We start from the raw sequence: 20,787 nt of genomic DNA on the forward strand, positions 1-20,787 counted from the left end.
CATGAAGAGTGGGCAAGAGATGTATTAATCCAGATTTTAATTCAAAAGTAGTAGTAGCATCTAAAGTAGGGAACTTTATGCATAATGGTTGTTGATTCAAATCAAGGGCGGCAAGCTCTTTCAAAGTTTGATTTCCAGCCATAACTTCCTCCTTTTCTAAATCAGAATTGCCAACAAATAGGGAATCAAAAGCTAGATTGTGCTCCTCAAAATTTCTTCGAGCTTTCTTGCTTAACCTACACAAAGTTCTCTCTATTTCTGGATCGTACTACAAATCACCTTGATTAGAAGATCGAGTTACAGTCATAAACAATCAAGCAAACTTGAATAAACCATGAAAAACAAATCAGGAAAAATCTAGAGTAATGAAAATAAATAAATTAAAATTCTATGCTAAAACACAAACAATCAAAGTGAATTTTATTTATTTTTTCTGAAAAGTTCAGGAATGAAATAAGGATCACAAGAAGAACAAAAATCAATTAGAATCACTCCCTGGCAGTGGCGCCAAAATTTGGCGTGCTGTTGCAGGCAACAAAAAATAAAACTTATACTCCTAAAAACACATGTAGTGGTGTGAGTAAGGATTGTTCCCACGGAGAGTGTCTAGCCTAGTTTTATGTTACATGAACGAGAGGGGGGGGGGGGTTTAAGTATAACAAAATTTTTTAAGAAAAACAACTAAGGAACAATTCAAATTAAAATATAAAAATCAATCAAAAGAACAAATCTTGGTCTAAGTCAACATCCACCATTAGAATATTATAATTGATCATCAATGCAAGCATATATCAATTCACACTTTGAATATTCACTATTGGAACTATTTTCCTATTTCTCCTTAGTCGCATTTAATTAGAAAACAAGGGATCTAATTAACCCTAACTACGAAACAACCCAAGACAAGCGCTAAAAGTTTAATGTAGTAGCAACCTTAAGAATTAGAGAGATCGATGAAGCTAAACAACACAAGCACAAGCAATTGCATTTAATTTAGTTGAGCATTCTTCCTAAGATCTAATAATTTTTGATGTAGCAAATCATTAAATCTTGGTTGCTTCACAAATTAGAGAGATTAAACAATTACGGATTTGATATCTAACCTAGCAATGGATTGCAATGAATAATAAACTAGTAGGCCTCCTAGTAATTAAACGAGACAATCATGAAAATAGGCATAGAAGAACATCTGATATTCAAAGCATAAATTGAACAATAAAAACAAATTAGATCTCACAATTTTATTGATTTCAAGGCTTCAATTTCCTTCGACCAAGGATAAAAGTTTAGCCAAGCAGGGTCATGATGAAAACTCAAAGGAGAAGTTAGAGAAGAGGGTAGAGAGAGGCGTGTCTCAAGTCTCTGATTTCTTCTCTCCCTTTTACACATTAATTCCCCCTTTTCCAAGCTTACAAGATCACCTAAAAATATTCTAAATATTATCCTAAAATAACAACATCCAAATCGAACTAATTAAAGAAAAAATAAATAAAATAAAGTCCTAATATAACTAGGAAAGTGGTGTCTTCATCTAGAAATTTCGTGCACTAGTGAAAATAAACTGAATCAAAACTGCATATTAGAATTGCAGGCTAAGGAACATTTTTGAACGTCAGCAGTGCAGGTGCAACAATTTCAAGCCCAATTTCAACCTTGATGAAGCTAGTATCTCTCAAAAATAAAAACATGAAAGTTATAGAGATGTATCTTGGCATTCCATAGCATCTTGAATCATCTCAATCGGAGCTTTGATGAGAGAGTTATGCTGAGATTACCAAGCAATGTCAAAACTGTCCAGAATCGCCTAATTAGCTTCGTTTTGCACTTAATGCCTCCATTTGCTTCCTAAATCAAAATATAAGAATAATGAGTACATTTAGGCACCAAATGATTATATAAGACTAAACATGAAGGGAGAAAAATATGACATTTAGCATTCTCATCAGCAACCTATAGAGCTTCTCATACTTCTCAAAAACCTTGTATAGCTTAGCATAAGCAGTGTGGATGTCATCCTGATCATCCATCTTCTCAAACTTTGATTCCATCATCACTTCTTCCTCATCAACTTCATCTACTTTTCCCTCAGTAGACTCAACAGTAGCTGTAAAAGCACTTACAATCCCTTCTTGGTCATCGGAATCTACTTCTTGTTCTGAATCACATAAGGAGGCAACTAGGGCTTTGCTTTTGCCAATGGATTTGAGGTATGTATGACACTCTTGCTTCATATATTCAAATCCATGACACCTATAGCACTTTGGTATAGCAGGAACACCATTGCCTTAACCAACATCCTTAGATTCTCTCTTGCCCTTGTCTTACGACTTATATTGAGAGAAAGCAATCTGTTTGCGATCCTTATCACCAGCTTTGACATTTACATTTTTAATGAACTTTTTGAATTTTCTAGTGATATATGACTTTAGCTTGGTAGCCTCATCATCAGATGACTCATCATTGTCATCATTCTTGGTCTTCAAGGCCATGGTCTTGCCTTTGACACCTTTGCCAACCCTTGCTAACCCTATTTCATAGGTTTACAAGTTCCCAATCAGTTCAGTCAAAGGAATAAAGTCAAGGTCCTTTGATTCTTCAATGGTAGTAATCGTGGCATGGAATCTCTCTGGAAGAGATCTAAGGATCTTCCTAACAATCTTAGGCTTTAGAATATGTTTTCCAAGATTGAATGCTGATTCACTATGTCCCTCAGCTTGGCATAAAATTCATCAAACGATTCATCCTCTTCCATCCTAATTTCATCAAAATTGGTAGTGAGCCTTTAAAACTTAGAATTCTAAATAGTTAAGGATTGCCAAAAAGCTCTCATGCGTACTTTCCAGTATGCATAGTTAGTACCATCAAATCAAGGAGGAATAATAAAACATTTCCACGATCCATAACAATAGGGGTCAAAGGATCACACAACAAAGATTATGTTAGTTTCTAATACTTTAGGAACTAATGTATTAGAACTTCAATTTGTATATGTTGGCAAACCATGATCAAAACATTTAGTCTAGGTTTAGACTTGCTCAAAGTCTGTTTTAATATAAGTTTGGAATCGAGTAATTACAGGAAATTACTGTTCAATTTTAGCAAGGCTTAATCGATCGAAGAATAGACTCGATCAATTGAGAATCGTGGATTAAAAATTTTCTACAATATTTCTAAACACAACCCAAGCCCATATGAAGTGTAGGGTTAAGTGTTTCACTCCTAGTATAAAAAGAAAAAAACCTAGCTACGTTTTAGAGGTCTTTGGTGTGTTGTGTGTTTAATCTTTTGTAAGATCTGAGAGGTGTTTACCTCATAACACATGCATAGTTCTACCAAGATCAAGATTCACATCAAGAATTGGTAGGTGATTCAGTTGCTGCATAAAGAACTTTCAAGAAGATCTAAAACCTTTGAGTGGAGTCTCAAAGTCATAATCAGGAGAACTTGTGGTTGCTGTAGATCAAGGAAAGAAGTAGTTTGTGAACTCAGAGCTATCACATGATTGTGGTAGTAAGTTTTCTGCACGAGGTAGCAATAAGATATTAGTGGTCTAAGTCTTATTGTACAAACTTCAATTCTTTCATAGTGGATCTGTTTTTACCTTGAGAATAGCTAGGTTAAATCCTCCCTAGGTTTTTTACCGGTTTGGTTTTCCTGGGTCATTAGATCTTTGTGTTCTTTACTTTCCACATTATATCTATTTTGCACATATTTGTTTAACCTAGATTTGAATAACAAACTTGTTAATCAACTTGGCTTAATATTAAGTTAAACATATTGTGTTAAGGGGTCTAAAACCTAACAAGTGGTATCAGAGTAGGTTAGATCCTGTGTTAGATTTCTTGATCTAAGAGTTGATCCTTGACGGCTATTGTCATGGAACATGGTCACTCTCTTGTGATCCCTCCACACTTTGATGGGAATAATTATGCCTATTGGAAGGTTAGGATGAAAACCTTCTTGAAATCTATAGTTGAGAGAGTGTGGAACTCTGTTGAATATGGATGGGAGAAACCGACTATTCCTATTAGTGAGTGGTCAACATCTCAAAAAGAAGCAGCCGCTTTTAATGGCAAAGCTATGAATGCTATTTTTAATGTTGTTTCTATGGAGGAATTTAGGAGAATCTCAAATGTTGAGGTTGCTCATATTGCTTGGAAAATTCTCTAAACTATGCATGGAGGCATAAAAGCAGTTAAAATAAACAAGTTGCAGTAGTTAACAACTAGGTTTGAAAGCATTAGGATGTTTGAGGATGAAAGTTTTGATGAATTCTATGCTAAACTAAATGATATTATTAATTCCGCATATAATTTGGGTGAAATTTATGATCAGCCTAAGATTGTTAAGAAGATTCTTAGATCCTTAGCTGAGGACTTTAGACCCAAAGTAACTACCATTACTGAAAGTAAGGATGTGGACTACATCCCTGTTGATGAACTTATAGGATCTCTACAATCCTATGAGTTAGACCTACCCAAAACAAACAAATCCAAATCAATGGCTCTTAAGTCAGTTGATGATGTTGATGATAATGAATTCGATGATGAACTCTATTTTACAGAGATTGCATATCTTTCGAAGAACTTTAAAAACTTTCTCAAGAATAACAATAGAAGGGCAAGAGGTAGAAACAATGCTGAACCTAAGAACTCTAAGAAAAATGAACCAACTAAAATCAATAATACTGAAAATTTAAAAGAAAAAGTTGGTCAATGTTCTAGTAATTCTCTAAGTCAACAATGTTTTGGTTGTCAAGGGTTGTGAAATCAGAAAGTCCAACATTCTTGAGAACAAAGGGTAAAGCTATGGCTATAACCCTTAGTGATAGTGAAGTTTCTGATCATGAGTTTGGAAGCGATGAAGATGGAAACTTTTTTGTTTTCACAGCTACTACTGTAGTTAATGAAAGTGTTTTGGTTGAAGAGAACCCTTTTAATGGAGAACTCTCTGATAGTGCTAACTTGCAAGAATCTTAAAACAAGCTATGCAAGGTTGCTGCAAAGGATGCAATGAGTGTGGATTTAGGGCTAAAGAAAATAGCCACTCTTGAACAAGAAAAGAAAAACTTGTTGCTAAATTTGCTTGATGCTAATGAATTGGTAAATAAGGTGAAGGCTGAAAATATCACGCTACTTGATAGAATTAAGAATCTAGAACTAGAGTTGACTGTTGCTAGGGAACAATCAAATAGGTTTGCTAGTTCTAAAATTGATCACATGTTGAGTATTTAGAAATCTCTCTTAGACAAATTAGGTTTAGGTTTTGTTGATAGCATCTCTGTGTCTGAGATAGAAGTTGTTAAGCCAAAAGAAGAAGTTTTTGCTCCTAAGAAGATTAGGGGTATCTTAAAGAGTCTAAGCCTAAGAGTCCTAACTTCCCAAGGATAAGAAGCATGATAAACCTTTGTGGGTTTGTCATTTTTGTGGAAAAGCTGGGCATACTTGCCTAAACTATTTTAAGTTGCAAGCTGTTAAGCGAACAAATAAGCAAAAAGCACTTGTGCCTTAAGCACAAAATCCTATGGTACTTATTGGTGAATTGGTAAAGGTTTTAAACCTTTATATCAATGCTGGAGTTGCTCATCATGCTAATCTGAATAATAACTCCAAAACCAAAGTTGCATCTAAGAGGTTATGGATACAAAAGGCTCAATCTAATTGAGTCTTTCTAACATGGTCCTTGTGCTTCATCTCAAAATCCTTTGTGACCATTTTCTTGATTTCTTGTTTTCTTTTGTTTCTAGGATTTGCATTGCATTACCTTCATGCATTGCATATTATGTTGTTTTTTGTTTTAATAAAATAAAATAAAAAATGGAAAGAGGAATGTGGAAGAATGTTTTTTATTTATTTATTACATATCATGGATGTGTAGTTAAGGTTGGCCATATTATCTTTGCATAACATGCCTATGTACCTTGGTTAGCTTGGACAAGCTTATTTTTCTGCACTTTGCTGGTTCTAGGTATGTAGTGCATGTTGTGTGTGAGTTGTTTATAATTTTTGATCACATGATCTTGATTTTGAAGTAACATGCTTTTTATTGTAAGGAATAAAAAATGGCATAAATAACCATCTCACTACTTTTTACTAGCCAATCATGAACACCTTAGTGCATGTCATAAGACTTTGTGCTCGAGAAAGTGTAGCACATGCACAAAAAGAAAATAAGGTGTAGCCTTAAAATAAAATTGAAAAAACAAAAAACAAAACAAAACAGAGAAAGAAATAAAAAAGAAAAATATATGTATAAAATAAGGTTAAATAAAAAATGCATAATTGCAAGCTTGTTTTCTAGGAGATGTGGAAGTTATATGATGTAACTCTTTAGGTGATAGTCACTTTCAAATTTATGTGATGAATAATGTAGAAATTGTGATTGATTACTATCTACATATCACCTCACATGTATCTCTTGTTGTTACTAGCTGCACACACTTCACAAGTTATTTTTTGCTAAACTTAGTACATGAAATTGTGTGTGAATTTGGTTTAGCCATCCAAGATTATATATTCTATGATTTTGATACAAAATATGTTCTAGGGTTGAAAATTTGGGGGTAAAAATTTTAAAAATCTTGTTTTTGAAGTTCTGGGTTGAGAATTAATGTTTTTGAAAAACTTTTAAACCCATTCTCATGCATTCCATTCATGAAATTATTTTGGTTGAATGGTTTCTGCATAATCTTCAATAGTTTTTCAAAAAATTCAATTTTCCAGAATTTCAATGGATCGAATGTGTTTTTTGACCAATTGAAAATCCCTTGATTTTTTAAAAAACTTGGCCTCGGGTTGGTTCAATTGATCCTCGATTGGTACTCAATAAATCAAATCTGTTTTATTCAGATTTTGACTTATTCAATCCATTTTTTGACCGATCAAAATATTAAATTTTTTTAAAAGGGGCTCTCTATCTGGTATGATTCATACCCAATCGGTACTCGACCGATCGAGTTTCGAAAAGAAAGAAAAATAAAAAGATTCTCAACACGTGTTCTTATTTTTTTTGAGAAACTCTTTTCTTTTCATCCTTTTCTCTCTCGACCGATCCAATCCAAGAAGCTTTTTGTAAATCTTTAAGGGTTTTTGTCCTAAAGTGTGGGTAAGACCTAAATACCCTTCCTTTTTCAATTTATTTACATCTTTCATGCATTTTCTTCATTTTTTTCGAACTAAGAATTTTTGGGGATTTTGATTTTCTGGTTGTTTTTAGTCAAATTTGATCAATGGGTTTTTGTTCTTAGATGATATATACATGATTCCCATGCATTAATTTGATAAATTTTGTGATTTAAAAAGAATTGGAAATTCTAGGGCTTGAAATTTTGCAAAATTGGAGGTTTTGTTCAATTAAGCTTAAATTGATGAAATTGACTTGTAAAATTGATTGATTAAACCATTATATGATGTTTTCTAACTAGTAAAATGTTTAATTGATCCATTTGATTTGGTTTTGAAAAGTGAGTTTTTTCAATATTTGGGGTTTTAGGTTAAAACTCTTTTGTTCAAGTCAATTGCCAGTAAATTTGGTATAATTGAACAATTTTTTGTGCATTAGAGCATGCATCATTTGTGCATTAATTACATACATCATATAGTTTGTCACTTGTTAATATACATTGTGCTCTAACCCTTTCTAATGTAGTCTTCCCTTGGTTTTTGTGTTTTGCGTTTTGTTTTTATTTTCCTTTCTACTCTTAGAGTCATGGTTAAGAAAACTAGAGCAAAGAAAAAGACTACCTCTTCCTCCTCTTCTGACTTTGAATGGTCTAGATTTCAGTTTAAGTATAATCAAGAAGCCTATAAGAAATTGAACATTTTTAGGTTTGTTTGGGCTAAGAGAAAAGTTATCCTAGATGAGGTTAATCCTGAAATTCATAGGAACTTTAAGAGTCAAGGTTGGTTACCTCTTTAGGATGTTGAGCATCCTCCTCCAGCTGCATTGATTAGAGAGTTTTATTCAAACCTCTCTATTCACTTTGATTGCTCCAATATTCACTATGTGAAGACTTGGATAAAGGGTGAAGAATTTTTCATTACCCATGAGGTAGTGGCTATAGCTCTCAATGTACCTTTGGTACAACAGCCTGTGTATCCTTACACAGAGTTTCCTTGCATGGATGGCATTATGTCACTTCTTACTGGTACTACCATTAGTTGGGGTACTGATCCTAGGATTACCAAACATAAGCTTACTGAGCTCAATCATTTGTTCTTTAGAATTTCTTGTCATAGCATCTGGCCTATCTCTCATATACATACCATTCCCATTGAGAGATGTGTGTTTTTGTACGTTGTCATCATTGATGCTCCTATTAGTTTTCCTACTCTTTTCATTTATTCTCTTGTAGAGGTTCATAGGAGTAGTGCTAAGTCTCATGTTTTGTTTTTCCCAATTTTAATTCATAGGATTCTTTTAGATTTAGGTTTAGAGGACTTCCCCACTTCAGAGCCAGTTCATATCATTGCTCCTATAGGTGCCACCTTTCTTAGGCAAAGGGCTGCTCAGTTAAAAGCTAGCTCTAAACGCCCTAGAGTTGAGTCATTTATAGGTGATGCATCTAGAGGCCCTCCTACTGGCAATCCTACTGCTGAGGATTTTATGGACCCCACTACTGTCGTGGATCCTCCACTATCTACATTTTCATCTTCTTCTATGCGTACCTTGCTGGAGGCGTGTCTCACAATTCAAGTGGCACATGGACAATTTTTTTTTTTTTTTGGATTTGCTTAATGAGGTTGTAGCCTTACAAGTAGATTTAGCTAATGCTAGAGGTGCTTCTCCATCGGCTCCACCCTCGAATCAGTCATGATTGCCCTTTGGCAATACGTCACAAAAAGGGGGAGTGCCTATTAATAAGGGGAGATAGGTTTTTTTTTTGTTTTTTTTTTTGGGATAGATCTGTTTTTGGTTGTAGATTGTATTTAGGGGGATATATTTTGATGATGTGATTGTACATGTTAGGGGTAGACACGTTTTTATATTTTTTACATGCTTTTGTATTTTTTTCATGTTCTTATTTTATTTATGTTCTTGTTTCACAAACTATGATACATTGGTTATGATTTATATTATGAGGTTATTCATGGTATATGTCTTTCATTTTATGTTTTGTGAAAACAAGAAATTTATTTTGGTTTACTAGTATTTTTCACACATGCATTTATGGTTTGTTTAGTGTTTCAGGAATTTACAGGTTAATTCATTCGAAGTTGCTGTCTACGCTTGCAACTGATAGGTAGTTAGTTAGTTTGAATTGTATTTTGAGCAAAAATGTGTAATTGGGCTATTTTTACTTTGAGCATTTTATTTCATGTAATGTGTTTTGTCACGGATTGCCGAAAGGGGGGATTGGTATGTTCTAAGACATTAGGAACTGATGTATTAGAACTTCAATTTGTATATGTTAGCAAACCATTATCAAAACATTTAGTCTAGGTTTAGACTTGCTCAAAGTTTGTTTTAATGTAAGTTTGGAATCGAGTAATTGCAAAAAAATTACTGTTCAATTTTTGCAAGTCTTGATCGATCAAAGAATAGACTCGATCGATCGAGAATTGTGGATTAGAAATTTTATGCAGAATTTCTAAATGTTGCCCAAGCCCATATGACGTGTAGGGTTAAGTGTTTCACTCCTAGTATAAAAGGAAAAATCCTAGCTACATTTTAGAGGTCTTTGGTGTGTTGTATGTTTAATCTTTTGTGAGATCTGAGAGGTGTTTACCTCATAACACATGCATAGTTCTACCATGACCAAGATTCACATCAAGAATTGGTAGGTGATTCAGTTGCTACATAAAGAACTTTCAATAAGATCTAAAACATTTGAGTGGAGTCTCAAAGTCCCAAGTAGGAGAAATTGTGGTTGCTCAGATCAAGAAGTAGTCCGTGGACTTGGAGCTGTCATGTAGTCATGGTAGTAAGTTTTCTACACGAGGCAGCAATAGGATATTAGGTATCTAAGTCTTATTATACAAACTTCAATTCTTTCATAATAGATTTGTTTTTATCTTGAGGATAGTTAGGTTAAATCCTCCCCAGGTTTTTTACTGGTTTGGTTTTCTTGGGTCATCAGATTTTTGTGTTCTTTACTTTCCGCATTATATTTGTTTTACACATATTTGTTTAACCTAGATTTGATTAACAAACTTGTTAATCAACTTCGCTTAATATTAGGTTAAACATATTGTGTTAAGGTGTTTAAAACCTAATAGATTAAATCCTAATTAGAGTGTGCCTGCTTTGATACCACTTGTTGGGTTAAAATAGCTTGACCCTAGTTAATTAATTCAATTACCCAAATTGTTTAATTAGGTTCAATCGCATGCGAATTGTGAAGGCACCAACAAATCACCAAAAATACTAAATACTGTAGAAAATAAATTAGACATGCTAATTTGTTGACAAATGGGGAAAACCTCGCAAGGCAAAAATCCCATTGGGTGATTTTAAGGTCACTACTCCCAAGAATCCACTAATTAACAATCAAGCGGTTACAAGTATAAGGAATCTTACCAACTACCCTAGCCTATCTCTAAATACCAACCTACAATTGAACTTTTGCTCCGATACCCAATTGGACTTGATCTTGTAATAGCCTTCTTTCCTTTGATGCATAAATCTTTAATTTATGACTAACCCTTTGCACGGATCCCAAGTATCTGGCTAACTCCAACAACTTGAACAGATATTTTTGGCTACAAAGTTCTTCACTTCATCAACAATGAAGATCTGGAAGCACTCGGTTACAAAACCCTATGCCGTACAAACGCAGTAGCTTCATACAAAGAAAATAAGTCTCTTGTTCTCTGTATCCATGTGACGGCCCTTAAAATAAGTCTTATATATGTTTAGGGCTGTGAGAAAAGAAACCCTATACAAATACATAAGACAGGGCCAAATTTTAGATCTGGAAGTTCTAAAATCTTAGTTCTCAATAGATCAAGCTTCTGTCGAGCTATCTATCGAGCTTCACATTAAGTCTTGATAGTAGGCATCTGTCAAGCTATCTGTCAAGACTTAGTGAACAGCTTTTCTTCACTTGTTTCTTGGACCAATCTTCATGTCTTTAATACTTGAATTGAACAACATGTTTCTTGAAGTAGTAAACCCATCTTAGATCTACCCAATTACAAGTAAAGTGCATTTTGTCAAAGGATTAACCAATTACAATAAATTATGACTCTAACAAATCTCATGGAAACTAGTAACCTCATACTTTTAGGTTAACCAACCATGTTGCAACTCAAAGTAGATTCAAGAACCCTTTTCCTCACACTTTTACCAAAGTAGAAACATATAGGAGATTGATTAAACAACTTTACTAACATCTCACTACGCTTGACCTAACAAACCAGTGCATATGTTTTAGGCTTTTAGATTTCAAATAAACCTAAATTACTTGATTCCTAATTAAAGTCTCGTGCGTATACATGCATTGCGAGTGTCCTACCTTTTTTTCATTTTTAATTTCTTTTATAATTATTTACTATTTTAAAATTAATTAATTAAAATTATAATAATCTATATATAATATAAAACTGAAGCCTTTGACTTTTTTTTTTCTTTACTTCATAAAAGTTTTCCCTATAGAATTTGGAGCTCTCACATTTTTCCACTTCAGCAATATGGTAAATCCATAATAGCTTGCCACATTGGCACAGTAAATCCATTGTCCAACCTCCACCCTTTTGTTAAGGTAGTAGAGGTGATTGACCAAGAGAGTGATTTCACTAAAATTAAAATTAAAATAAATATTTTTTTTGAGTGACTAACGTGTAAGGAACTAAGAGTCTATTGTAATTTTTTTTAATTAAAAAGAAAATCAATTAGCCAATAACTATAACATTTGCGGATTTTAGTCAATTCAAGTAGTAAAATATTTATCATTGAATAAAATATACAGGGTTTGAATCTCACACATAATAAAAAACTATTTAGTGTTTTGAATTGACGGTAGTGAAAAGTCATCATAGAACGAATTTCATAATTTGAAAAATTACATTGTATTAAAAAAAGTAAAAAATAAAAATAACTTCATAATGTGAAAAATGAATTTCACTATTTGAAAGGTAATTGGGACTAATTAAAAGTGTTATACTAGCTATTTGATGCGAATATTGTGAATTTGCATTTTAGACATTAAAATAAGGTATTTCTCATCTGCAAATCCACATGCTGGAAAACGAAATGTGATGCGATTCTTTGAATTTTCACCTTAGACATTCAAATGAGATATTAATAAATATGGATTTTTTTAAAAACGAATTGATAGGCCAAAAACGAATTGACCCCTTGTAATAAATTAACCAATTATTTTAACCAAGTGAATTAATTAAGTTAATTAACATGCAAATGCGTGGTAGCACAAATAAATCACCAAATAACTAATTACACAACGGAAAATAAATAACACGGTGATTTGTTTACGAATGGGGAAAACCTAACGGTAAAAACCTCATTGAGTGATTTTCAGGTTACCACTCCCGAAACTCCACTATTATCACAACAAGCGGTTACAAGTAAAGGAATCCCAAGTACCTTACCAACCTACAATTGAACCCTTACCCCAATACCCAATTGGACTTGTTCTGTAGTGATAATTCCTCCTTTCGATGCATGGCTCCCAAGTACGTGACTTCAATCACCAACTAAGAAGGTTGTTGGCTGCAAATTTCTTCAGTTTATTCACACGATGAAGATCAAGAAGATGCTTGGTCACAAAACTCTACGGTGCACATACAAAGTAACTTCTTCAAGAGAAAGAGATGAACTAGGGCAAGAACTTCATCTCTAGTCACAATTTGCTTGAACAGAGTTTACTCAAGCTTGTGCAACTTGTGAACTCTTTGACAGCCCTTAAAACAATCCTTTTATATGTCTAGGGTTAGGAGAAAAGAAGGCCTAAGGACACATCTACGGATCCAAAGAAAAATAGATCAGAAAATCTGTTTTTGTCAACCTCGACAGATAGAAGCTATTAAGCATCTGTCGAGCTAGCTGTTGAGCCACGGGACTAAATCAGCTTCTTAAACCTTGACACATGCTAACTGTCGAGCTTTAGTAACTCTGCACTTTCAGCTTGTTTTCTTGGACAGACTTGAAGGCTTTAACACTTGATCTTGAAACATGGTTTCTTGAAGTATTTAAACACATCCTAAATCTACCCAAATACAAGTATAGTGCATGTTGTCAAAGGATTAGCCAATTACATAAAATATTGACATATGTTCCTAATAAGTGAATCACATATGTCCTAATAATCTCCCTCTTTGGCAATCCATGACAAAACCACAACAAACAAATAAATATATGAGAGAAATCATAAATTACTCAACTCATATTCACTTGTTGAGTACAATAAAATCTATCCTAATACAAACTCTTGAAAAATTTGCAAGAAGAGAGTTTATGGCAAGTAGACTTTGACAACCTATATTTCTGAAACACTTTAAACAAAACTCATCAAGGTATCTTTGTGTGAAACAAAAATAATAGATTGCATACACGTAATAAGAAGCATATGCATAAAAAGAGAAAAGAACCAACACATGTAAGTGTAGGTGAAAGAAACATACATCCACATTTAAAGAGAATAAGTACAATGTATGTCAAAAAAAAAAATGGTCACAAGACCTAAAGTACAAGAACAATGTATCTATAAAAGAAAGAAAAGAAAAGATACATAAAATCCTCAGTACATACCTCATATCAACACTCCCCCTAACAAAATGTCCTATTCTAACTCTCCCCCTATGTATGACTACTCTCATATCAAAACTACTCCCCCATTTTGTCACGAATGACAAATGGTAAGAGTGTCAAGTAGACATCTCATCGGTAGAGCTAGCATCTCCATCATCATCATCCAAAGCATCATTATCATCACCATCATCATCATCCTTAGAATTAGAAGTCACAAGAGGAGGTGGTGGAAGAGAAGCCTCAAAAGTATAACCACCCATGGATGCCTGTCGCCATGCAATACGACTAACACAAATGTTCACTTGATACAACTCCATAGAAAGTGTATCTAGGTGAGCATCCATGCACCGCAACTGCGCCATGATGTCTCCTAAAGTCATATCACCCGAAGAAGAGGATGGAGTGGATATGGATTGAGCAGATCGAGATGGAGTCAGACGGGTGGAAGGTGCTGAATCTGTCGGTCACAACCTAAACTGAGCCTCGCTATATTTAACGGTAGCGTAATCTATGGCACACATGAAGGTGAAAGGGTTGGACGCTGGAAGAGTGACAGAAAAATGGCGTAAGATCCTTGCGATAGCAGAAGGAAAGATGAGCTTATCACGAGACGCCGAATCTAGATGAACATCTATGATGGAAAGAATAAAATGAGAAGGGAAAACAATCGTAAGATGCTCAAGAAGGGACAACAGAAATTGAGCACGAGGCTCGGTGATAGAATTATAATGGGAGAGAGGATGTAGTACAAAGGTCATCACCATGTTCAAAAACCATGGGCCTTTTACAAAGGTCGAATAGTAAGTGACCTGGTGCTCACCCCACTAGGAAGGATGCTCACAAAAAGCTGATTCGAGCTCATCCTTGGACACAATCCGCAAACGCTCATAAATAGGATAGTCAGGAAACTTTACGCAAGGAACCCTAAGCACATCTGCAACAAGCTGCGGTGTGACAGGAATGTGCGTACCTCGAACGTGATGAAGAAAAGAGGTACTAAATGATCAATCCCATGCATGTTAGAATAAAACTCCTAGATAAGCACGAGAGGACAAGTGACCGAGACGTCACACAGTGACTCCCATTCTCGACTGTGTGGGAAGGTCGACGTCGGTGAAATCCGCTAGAATGACTTGGCATTCATAATGAATGCCCCGTCTAGAAAAGTTCTCCGAGAATGCCTTATGGGCATCATCATCATGGAACCGAAGAGAGAAAGGTGCAGAATCAGAAGACGAAGAGGCACCAGAATGAAGTGGGTTCTTGGCCAGAGTGGACCTACGCTTAGGTGCCATAGACACAACTAACATAAATAGAATAGAGAGGGGGAAGAAAGAAACAATTAGAAAAGCTCCAAAATAGTTCAAATAACAAGTATATTGAAAAGTAGAGAACGTATGCATGGGAAATGCATGAACATATGAAATGCAAAAGAAATTGTATCATGGGCTCAGCCCAATCCAATTCTACCAGCACACAATCAATCACACACATCTAAAATACATGATAATACTGTTATTATGCTAATGTGATGCAATGCATGAGATTTTAAACTCATTTAAGTAAAAACCCATCCCAAAATTTCAACAAACACTCATCAATTTTGAAAAACCCCCCAAAATTTTCAAAATCCCCAAAATCTAGGTTTCAAAACATGAAATGCATGTAAATGAAGGAGATTAGAAGCTTACCAAGTGAAGGAAAAATTGAAAAAGCTTGAAGAAACCTTGAGGAAGAATATTGGAGTGAGTGAGAGAGGTTTGGGAGATGAAAAGACAGAGGTATTGAGAGAGAGATCGATAAAAATGAGTTGCGGATCGCACAAGGAGAATATATAGACCATCAGTAAATCTCGACAGATGAAGGTGTCGAGAGGTATCGAGAAATTTGTTAAGGTAGGTGTCGAGGAAAAGGCCATTGACAGATGCAAGTGTCAAGCATGTGTCGAGGAACAAACCACCATATTAAGAACAGAAGCTCGATCAATCGACCTAGCTGTCAAGAAGCTATTGAGGAGACAAGAACTTTCTCGATCGATCCACCAGGTGTTGAGGAGGCATCGAGATTGTGATTAAAAAAAAAAAAAAAAAAAAAAAAAAAAAAAACCTTGGAAGCTCGACAGATAGCCAGGTGTGAGGAGGTGCCGAAGAGCTGTCGAGCAAGCTTTTAAAAATATTTTTTCGAGAAGAGAAAAACACAGATATGAATGCAATCAAACATGCAACACAACCAATGATCCAAACACCATATAAACCTATCAAAATCATCTCTCAATAGCAATTTTAAGCACATGGATCCCAAAAAAATACACACACACACTAAACAAGTATAACCAACTTTTATATTTCAAAAAACAAGTCAAGATAGTTTAGTGAGCATACATTAACACATGTAAAACCTTGTGATGGCCAAATCACATTGTACTTGCGCATGTATCAAGAGTAGTAAAGAATATTACGTGTTACGTGTGAAAAAACATCGCAAGATTGCATAAGTGTATACATGTTATGACGATTTGAGATATGAGAAAATCACTTTAACTCACACACAGTCGTAACTGCTTGATGGGGACTATCACCTTTGAAGTACATCCTATAACTCTCATATCTCCTAGAATGTACGCTTGCAATAATATTTAAAGTATTTTTTATCTTTTTACTTTTTATTTTCTTTGCATATTATTCTTTTAAGCAAATCATGCATGGGCATAAGAGATAGAAAAGAAATACCCAATGATGGAAAGCATTTGACATTCCAATTTTGCTATGCCAAAGCCCACAAATGTCATTGACACTGCACTTTTGCTATGCCAAAGCATGTAGGTGTCATATTATGATTGGCGGCCAACAATGGTGAGATAGTTATTTATGCCTTTCTCTTAGGGTTTTTTAGTCATTCCCATTAAAAAGAGTGATACGAGTGTTAAGTACAAGAGATAACTTAATCTTACTCATCACAAACAAGAGCTACAAAACTCATTTGCTTAGCTGTGCATAGAGATGCTCATCTAAGTTACAAAAGATACAAAGTTTAGAAAATTTTGTTTCAATGGCCATCCAAGGTACACAAGTACCAATATACACATAACACACTATTTTTGTATTTTTCTGATTTTTCAATTTCAAATTTTTTTTATATGAAAAACAAAACAAAACAAAACAGAAAAAAAAAAAAAAAAAACATGTTAAATAAAGCAGAGCATAAAAACTAGACTGACACAAAACTTGAAAGCAAAACACACAAGTAATGCACACACAAAAACAAAAAGAGAGAAAGAGAAAAAGTGATAGAATCACTTGGACCCATTTTCCTGCCACACCCTGGAAGAACCTTTCCTTTGATTAAACCCTTGAACCGGTGATGAGGGGGAAGAATTAAAACCGTTCAAGTTCGAAAGGAACTTGAGGGCTTTGAGAAGATCTCCTAGGGGAGCAAGAAAGGATTGGAGCTGATTCTGGCTTCCAGATGCTATCATGTCGTTGCTCTGTTGAGTGGCAAGCCACTTATAGTAATTTGGTCGACTATGACCGGAAATTCCACAATGATAACAGAGATGCTGCTTCTTTTGTTTAGGCTTTTGAGAGTTAGACTTCTTAGCCCTAGGGTTCTTAGCTTCCTTCTTCTCAAGCTTAGGGGGTGCTCCTAAGATAGATTTACCCTTGTCTAAGTTCTCACTAGCTAATTCAGCTTTAATCTCATTGTTCTTAATTATAACATTATTAGCAAGAGGAACAAAAATAGTAGTACTAGTAGAAGCATAGCCTAAACCTGTTCAATCCAAAGTAGATTTCTTAATGCTGAGCATTTCGTCAAGCTTCGCACCTGAAGTCCTTTCCAATTAAGCTCTGACTTGAAACAACTCCACTTCAAGCTTCTTGGTCTTCTTAGCCAAGAAATATTTCTCGAACCTCAGTGCTTCAATAGTCTGATTAGCCTCATCAAACTTTATGGACAACTCCTCACGGTCAAGCTCCACATCATTGAGCTTCTTGGTGGTTACCCTATACAGTTTCTCATACTTCTCAGGAAAAAGCTTATATAGTTTCTCATAGGCTGTATGGATGTCATCTTGATCATCCATTTTCTCAAACTTGGATTCTACCAATTCCTCTTCTTCAACCACATCTTCAACAATCCCATCAGTAGGATTAACAGTGGCAGTGAAGGCATTCAAGATTCTGTCATCCTCATTGTCAGAATCATCCTCAGGCTCGGTGTCACTCAAGGTAGCAACAAGTGCCTTGCTCTTCCCAACGCTCTTGAGAAAAGTAGGACACACGTGTTTCATGTGACCGAAGCCTTAACACCGAAAACACTTAGGTCCTGCGGAAATAGTGTACTGACTGCCATCCCTTGCATCCATCTTCCCTTTATCTTGGCTCTTGAACTGAGAATAACTGGATTGCCTACGATTGTTGTCGAAGCCCTTTCCATTGGCGTTCTTTATAAACTTCTTGAACTGCTTGGTGATGTAGGACTTCATCTTAGAATCTTCATCATCTGAAGACTTGTCTGTCTCACTGCTTTTGGCCTTCAGTGCCATGCTCTTTCCTTTACCCATCTTGCCAATCCTAGTTAAACCTAGCTCGTAGGTCTGTAGATTTCAAACCAATTCTGTCAAAGGAATCTTGTCAATATCCTTTGATTTCTCGATTGTCGTAATCTCGGTATGGAATCTTTCGAGTAGAGATCTAAGCACTTTTCTCACAATCTTGGGTTCAGGAATGGTTTCCCTAAGATTAAAAGCAGAGTTCACTATGTCCTTTAGCTTGGCATAGAACTCATCAAATGACTCATCCTCCTCTATCTTAATCTCTTCAAAGCTTGTAGTGAGCCTCTGTAGCATTGAATCCTTAACAGCCTTTGTTCCCTCATAGTTAATTAGCATATAAATACGTAGTAGCACAAACAAATCACCAAATAACTATTTATGCAGTGGAAAATAAATAACAAGGTGATTTGTTTACGAATGGGGAAAACCTAATGGTAAAAACCCCACCGGATGATTTTCAGGTCACCACTCTCGAAACTCTACTATAATCACAACAAGCAGTTACAAGTAAAGGAATCCCAATTACCTTACCAACCTACAGTTAAACCCTTAACCCAATACCAAATTGGACTTGTTCTGTAGTGACAATTCCTCCTTTCGATGCACAGCTCCCAATTACGTGACTAACCAATTGTACGGATCCTAGTACACAACTTCAGTCACCAACTAAGAAGGTTATTGGCTGCAAAGTTCTTTAGTTCATTTACACGATGAAATTCAAGAAGATGCTTGGTCACAAAATCCTACGGTGCACATACACAGCAACTTCTTCAAGAGAAAGAGATGAACTAGGGCAAGAACTTCATCTCCGGTCACAATTTTCTTGAATAGAGTTTGCTCAATACTTGTGCAACTTGTGAACTCTTTGACGGCCCTTAAAACAATCCTTTTATATTCTAGGGTTAGGAGAAAAGAAGGCCCAAACACACATCTACAGATCCAAAAAAAAAAATTAGATCAGAAATTCTGTTTTTGTAAACCTTGACAGATAGAAGTTGTCAAGTATCTATCGAGCTAGTTGTCAAGCCATAGGGCTGAAACAACTTCTTAAACCTCGACATATGCTACTTGTCGAGCTTTAGTAACTCTGTACTTTCAGCTTGTCTTCTTGGATAGACTTGAAGGCTTCAATACTTGATCTTAAAACATGGTTTCTTGAAGTATTTAAAGACATCCTAAATCTACCAAAATACAAGTGAAGTGCGTTTTGTCAAAAGATTAGTCAATTACATAAAATATTGACATATGTTCCTAATAAGTGAATCACATATGTCCTAACACAAATCAACTTTGTAAGGTTGAATTTAATCAACCATCTTGTTGGTTTTATTCCGTGCCAAATTTTCTTGTATTTCAGCAATTAGTAACCCTGTATTTAGGTGGGATTCTTGTAAGGGTAGTGAGTGAGATAGTGTGAAGAAATGCTTAAGAGTGTGCAAGAGAAACAAGGACTCGTGACTAGATCTAGCTGGTGACTTGCGGCTGTAAGCCACTAGAAGTTGTACACGTGCCAGGCATACCAAAAGTTGAAGCACCATGCTAGCTAGAGCACTACAGGACAAAATAGGACAACTGGCCGTTTAGTTACCTCGCGGCTGGAACTCACGACTCAGTCAAGCCGCGAGGTTAAGCCACGAGCCAACCCTGTTTTGAAAAACCTGACTCTTCACATTCCATTCTCACCCTAGTATAAATACCCCTTATACCCACGAAAGAAAGAGAGCTTCCAGAGATAATTTTGAGAGAGAAACCCTAGAAAAAAACAAGATTGATTCATCCCCAATCTTCATTAAGAGACTCTTCAAATTCCTCAACGCTCTTCCTCTCCATTGTTAAATCCTTGAAAGGATTATTACCAAAACCTTTTCTCACCATATCCATTTCTATGAGAGGGTTGTTTGGTACTTTAGAAAGCAGTTAGGAAGGAACCAATTTCACATTAGTTGATGCTATGATCAAGTAGCGGAATCCGGGAAGTTAAAAAAGAAATAGGTTCGGCACAACCTCGTTGGATCAAGAAGCTTGGAGGGCTTAGGTACACTGGGTATATTAGGCTTGGAGGATTTATTGTTGTTCATGTAACCTAACTACATTTTCTAGTGGATTCCTTACTGCTTGGAGGGCGACGGAGGAGAGGTTTTACGCCGAGGGCTTTGGTTTCCTCTTCGATAACACATCGTGTGTTGTCCTTGTGTTTGCATCTATCTTCCCTTAATCTTTGCCATTTAATTTCTGCTGTGGGTGTGATTTTATTTGGTTTAGATTGTTTATCAATTCTGTATTAAGCTTATTCATGTTTCGCACACTTATTGTTTGTCATAAAGCTTGAATTGGTAATTTTGTTATTGGGGGTATAAATGTTCATAGTGTTTTATACACTATTTGAACTTTCAAACTTCAAGGTCTATGAAAAACACCTGGACATTACTTCCCTACAGCCAGAGCATATTGGGCCAGAGATTAAGATTGCCACCTTGAAACCTGGATGAGTGGTATAAATAATTTTTTTACTATATCTCCCAAAAAAA

At 35.4% G+C, this 20,787-nt stretch overlaps 1 pseudogene; it reads left to right on the forward strand.

The window, feature by feature from the left end:
- The first annotated feature begins 5,012 nt into the window (after positions 1-5,012).
- The window catches only part of LOC115985964, a 52,802-nt pseudogene continuing 37,027 nt past the window's right edge, over positions 5,013-20,787 (forward strand).

The sequence above is a fragment of the Quercus lobata genome, chromosome 4 (assembly GCF_001633185.2).
Source record: "Quercus lobata isolate SW786 chromosome 4, ValleyOak3.0 Primary Assembly, whole genome shotgun sequence".
Classification (NCBI taxonomy): Eukaryota; Viridiplantae; Streptophyta; class Magnoliopsida; order Fagales; family Fagaceae; genus Quercus; species Quercus lobata.